At 39.9% G+C, this 6,252-nt stretch overlaps 1 protein-coding gene across 2 annotated transcripts in view; it reads right to left on the reverse strand.

Moving 5' to 3' along the window:
* The window catches only part of LOC111863616 (titin), a 277,080-nt gene that overhangs the window by 71,168 nt on the left and 199,660 nt on the right, over positions 1–6,252 (reverse strand). The gene's annotated exons all lie outside the window — the stretch shown is intronic.

The raw sequence follows: 6,252 nt of genomic DNA on the forward strand, positions 1-6,252 counted from the left end.
TCTATCTATCTATCTATCTATCTATCTATCTATCTATCTATCTATCTATCTATTCTATATCTGTTCCTGTTGCTCCCACTTGGAACATAAGGCATCCGTGAAACACTTCCGTCCGCTTCAGTTTCTTAATCTTTGACAGTCGGTAGGGCTCCTTGAACGGAGGACAGTCTGACGCAAGGCCGCTACTCACATAGGAAAACACCAACACAGAATAAACGCACACAAACATTCATGGCTCGAGTGGCATTCGAACCCACGATCGCAGTGTTCTAGGGGGCGAAGGCATTTCATGCTTAAGACCGCGCGGCGGCTGTTATCGGCTTTACGGAGACTAGTGAAGTCAAAAACAAAATTTACTCTGGCACTGCGCATGGAACATTCCAATTCGAAAGAGACTTATGTCAAGGCAACTTCACCCATCAAAAAGCCACAGAGTCAAAGAAACAGAAATTTTTGGGAGGTAACTCTGATTTATATTCCTAATTACACTGAGATTACTGAAAAAAAAATTAAATTAACGGTTAGGCGTCTGTCTTGTATTCGTTTCGTGCTCTTTTCTAATCCCTGGCCGAGGCAACTGCCACTATAAGTGAACCTTTCTGTGTCCACTTCAAAACATGCAAAGGCCACTTCATTCCCAATCCTTTAATCTCCTCACATGCAATAGAAATCGCTAACTCCGCTTAACGAATTGAAATAAATACGAAGAGTATGAATGAAGAACAGAAAGTTCCTGATGATCTGCTAGCACACTTGTTTCGCGTTCGTAAGGCCCAAGATTACAATCTGAACTGAGAAGTCTACTACCAGCATGATTGTGTGGCTTCTTTCCGTCCCTCGACGAAAATATTGGGACACAACCTCAAAAGTGATATCAAAGGCTTATTTGCACAACTTTCTCAATTCGCATTCATTCGCCGACAGAGTGGAGGTATTAAATATAATTTTATTATGAAATTTACCCTATAGAGTAACGTGTATTTCTGTATGGCACCTATGTGAAATACGGATCTGCTAGAAACTGTCGGCGAAAATGTCGACGTAAATTTCGTTATGAACGGTCTCCCAGCAGACAAACAATTCACAAGTTGGTGAATAAACTTAGAACAACGGGACTCTTAACAGACAAGGTTAAGTGTGAGGGATATATATGCAGTGTCTGAAAGCGATATTTATCAGTTCCCTATAATAACAAAGTTGAAACCAGCTATTTAACTGTTTAGAAGAAGTTAAAAAATTCATCTTTCTACGGCCGAAAATCCCAGTCTAATCTTATAAATAATTTTCCAATAGATGAAGAAAATATAATAAGTAATGATGTTTTACTGTGGACAGGAAGGTGGTTAGCTCGACATTTTCCGATCATTTCTCCCTCAATTTTTATCTGGACGCAGGACATAGTGCTTTTGAATCCCCAGCTGATGAGATATCAGTAAGCCAACCAAACACACATTTAAAATTAAATGAACCTTGAAGCAATTGATATTAACCATTAGTAGAAATAAATTGCAATTCATTACTTTTAACTAACGTGAATAAAACTCACGATTTAGTTGAATACTAATTACCCTTTGAAACTTTTTTCCGCCTTTCTTTTGTAAATAACATAAACGCTAATGGCATTTTTTGTGTACTTTTCTTGTCTAGTACTGTTTCCATTGAACTGATTTAGATTAATTCGAAAATAATCCGCCCTGTGTGACGAACCGTCGTTTTCCACAACCAAAACAGCTCAATTTGACAACATTTAACCTAAAATACTAAAATGTTAATTGGACTGACTGGACTGCTTACAAAGAGCCAAAAGCTCACTACATTTGTGTATGCTCGTGGCAACAGATAACAACTGGCAACGGTGACTTATGCAAGTAAAACATTATTGTTAGTGAACTGATCATGGGGTGGCCAAGTAGCTCCAGTTAGGAAGAGATCGCATGTTCACAGAATTTTCAAAGAGCCCACTTGGAAGGCAGAATAGGCTGCATTATACAGAAGCATATGTTTGGGGAGTAGATGGTAGGTTTCTGTTGACTCTTCCTCGAAGCTAATATCAGACGTAGAATATATGTTTGTATATATGTATATACATATGAGGTATATCTTCCATTGAGAGACCAGGAATTATGGAGCGGTTGACTTCGTTGGTCAGTGTGCGGTAACGACGCCGTCCGTTGCAGAGTGCTCAGTAGCGGAGCAGAAGACACGGCCACTGCACAAATAAAACAACAAAGGTGGAACGAGAAAAACGCATGTCAGGATGAGACAAGTTGTGCTTTTACTCTGACGTTTCTACCGGTGCATCACTCCCTAACATAAAGGAAAGTCAGAAATTATTTACCTTTAAACAGTTGTCATATAAATATTTCTAACAGTAGGACAAAATGGTTCATCAGAGTTGTGATGTTCTTCATCCCTACCTTACAAATTATATTTACTGATGGCGTAAACAATAATCATTTGAAGAAAAACATAAACACGTCTCGAAAAGTTAAATAAAGAAAGGGCTGTAACTGTCTTAGCAAGGGAAAAATCGTAAAGTGTGATGACGTCTTGCTGATAGAACAAATCTCTGACACTTTTAGTTGTACAGTAAGCTACCCTAAGTTTCAACCGTCATATGATATGTTGCTTTGACCAACTGAATATAAATTACATAGTAATTCCGGGACAGACGCTACAATGAGACAATTGTCACATTTCTGACACTAGAAGCAAGTGAATGCGCATCTTACTGTCAGCTCAGTTGACTGACGGAAAGTGAACTTGAATATTGCTCCTGACTCTTTGCGATTCACGCTTTCTGCGTTAGGCATTGCTCGCCTACATTTACTGTTCAAGCGGTAAAAATCGCTAACTGAAGATCTTGTGCTGTAGAGAAGAACAGTTTTACTCACTGAACAAATGACCATTTATCCTTTCTCTTGCCTGTAGAGGGCTCTCGAATAACCGCCCACAATACCCCACCCCCCATCAAAAGCTAAATATTAAGATAACCGAGCAGCGTGTATTGTCAATACGTGGATGTGTATAATATTGTCACATGTACGAGTGACTACAGACAGGGTTTGGATTGGTAAATGGATTTATTGAACACTTACAGATCGAAAGTACAAGCAGCTATAGTGCTATCGCTAATTCACACACTCTACATTTCACTACAGCACATATTAAGACTTCTCAGTTTGTTTTCACTAGCCGTTTCCCAGTAACGGATTCTAATAGTGTCCTCTGCTTACGTCCTTACCGGCTGGCGAGTATCTCAAAACAGGTTAAACTCTAAACTTGTCCCTGCTTTTAAACCCTCACACCGACCGCATAGTAAACATCGTTTCCCTGTTGCTGTTAAATTATTTCCATGGGAACATGTTTGTTTGAGAAACCGTTGCTCCGTAACGGCTGTTGTATAATTGCTTACCTCACTGTCGTTGCTCAGCAATGGTTCCACATACTAGAATACTGTCATTTTGTTCGTCACTGCGTTCGTTAAACTTGCTCGTAATATCTGCTCGATGTCTTAGGGCCGCTTAAATATACGGCGCTTTGCTATTTGACATTAGTCTGTTAGTATCTCCCCTCGCTGGTTCCTCGCTCGCGGATTCTTCTTCTACCCTGAAGATGGAGGCGATACATGCCTCCGAAACGTCGGTTAATACAATATTTACATGGTGCTACATCCCAGAAGACGTATTTCTTCAGTATCTCCTATTTTTGCAACAAATCAGCGTGTCCCCATATCTGTGTCTCTCTGAGGATTACAACTGGTTAAGAACGTGATATCTCTGTTTGGGCGTGTACATAAAAATTCCGGTCCTTCTGGGAACAGACGACACAAACAAGCCTTTTTATAAAATTCCAATTTTGGACTTCTACTTCCTTACATTACTTGAATTTCTTTTATAACTTAATATTAGGTATTCTAAAGTTATATGTCTGAACGTAATCGCATTTCTTTGAGGACCAATAGAATAACACACAAAAATATTTTCTGCATGTGTGGCATCTATCCCTGAAGTATCTTAGACATTCAATTCATTTCCATTTATAGCAGGATACAAGGCTTCTTCATCGTCGTCGTCATCATCATCATCATCATCATATCTGCCATGGTTGAGACGTTTTGTCATTTCTCTCCTCAAACAGGAAACATTTTTGAGAATTATGATTAACTTTTTTTTACTTGAACAGATTCCAGGCTGTTACAAACTCCCTTGCCTTGGAGAATCAATGTTTTTGTTCGCGCTTCGCTTCCCTTAGACGGGTTGCTTACATAACTAACGGGTCCTGTCTACCTGCCACAAAACCCAGGTGCCACCAGGTGCTAACCACCGGGCTAGGGGGACCTGAAGCTCGCAAAAGGCACAGTCGCCACCCTTTGTAGTCGGACAGGCTCGTATGAGATTTCCACATGGCCACCTTGAAAAGACTTCATAATACAGGACAGTCTTCGCCAGAATCATGTTACAGAAAATAGGAACCGAGGGTGTTAAATAATGATTCTGTGTCTAGAGGGCGGTCAGCATGTTCGTAGGTTCACATAAGTGGAGACAATTCTGTGCCAATTAAACTCAGTCCGCGCGTGCTCATTCCGTTTCTCCAGAATCCAATATAAGCCTCTGTCGGCAAGTGATTTCTTCCTATAGAACTGTCCAACCAGAGCTGTAAATAATTTTCTATTTCGTTAACATGTGCTTTGTAACCTGTTCAGTTTCTTTCACATTCATTCACCCTATATTGACGGATACTACTGAATAGGGTGGCGGAATTTGGGATTTTACCATGGCATGGAGTTTCTTGTCTATCTAAGAAATGTATATACAGTATTTCAAGAAATACGCAGTACCATAAGGTTAGTTTTTTATTCAGTTAAAATATCTTCAAAAATTATATATCTGTTTTAGCCCACGACTTTCAAATTGCGTTTCTCAATTTAGTTTTCCAATATTATTTGTACGCCTTCTTTGTTTTCCCATGCCTGACATTTCTGGAAAGTTTTGAAATGTGGTGTTGGAGAAGGATGGAGAAGATCAGTTGGACCGATTATGTGAGAAATGAAGAAGTGTTAATTAGAGTCAGTGAGCAGAGGAATATCCTACACGGAATAAGAAAACGGAAGGCTAATTGGATTGGTCATGTTTTACGCAGAAACTGCCTTCTAAAAGAAGTTATCGAAGGAAAGATAGAGGGGCGGATAGAAGTGACAAGAAGACGAGGAAGAAGACGTAAGAAGATGCTGGATGACCTTGGGGACAGAAGAGGATACTGTCATTTGAAGGACAAAGCTCTAGATCGCATTAAGTGGAGGAATTGTTTTGGAAGAGACTGTGGACCTGTCGCCTTGACAGATTACTGATGATGATGATGACTGATATTTATATTTGTCCCATAGTCCTTCTTCAAACTCTGTTTATTATATAAACGGCGTAAGTCTGAAGCTCCGCATCATACCTGTACAGCTTACCCCTGCAAAGCAAGAAACTGCTTCACAGAATTACTGGGTTTTTGGACTTTTTGCATCGTTCGGAATTCTAGGTAATAGAGGACACCTAGAGTGAAGGTGAATATAAAATCAATATACGAGATATTGATGGACTGAGAAGTTCCCAGTATTCATAGACAAAAGAAGTTTTGGAATGCCGTTTATCTCTCTTTAATTATGGATATACGCATCATTAAAGCCTGAAGAGTTTGACAGATTTTATTTACATTTATTTTCTATATGTTTTTTTTAATTCGCTTATGGGGGGGGGGTGGAGTCCATTAGGCACGGCGGCCACTGATTAGCCTATTTTAGCCTTCCTTGGGTGATTATGATGATGGAGAATTTGGTGGAATGAAGATTGGCAGGGGAAGCCGAAGTACTCGGAAAAACCCACCCCAGCATCACTTTGTTAAGCACAAATCCAACTTGACCAGACCCGGGATCGAACCCGGGCCGCCGCGGTGGGAAGGCAGCGACTAACCGCTTGAGCTATGGCGCGGCCCTTATTTACATTGAGTATTTAAGAGCTTATCCATCATAGTTCGGTGTTAGGCATATCTAAATAATAACGGGGTCCTACATACAGGACAAAACATACAAAATACATATTTTTACATAAACGTCTCGAAACTTTAAGTTCTAATAATTTAAGAGGACTATCAACCCCCATCCCAAGAAACCTGCAAAGTTCCTATCTTCATGAAAATATCGACACGTGCACTAGATACCTGGCTTTATTTGTCGATAAGTCTCATTTTGTAAGTCATTGACGT

This window comes from Cryptotermes secundus, unplaced genomic scaffold (assembly GCF_002891405.2).
Source record: "Cryptotermes secundus unplaced genomic scaffold, Csec_1.0 scaffold99, whole genome shotgun sequence".
Lineage (NCBI taxonomy): Eukaryota > Metazoa > Arthropoda > Insecta > Blattodea > Kalotermitidae > Cryptotermes > Cryptotermes secundus.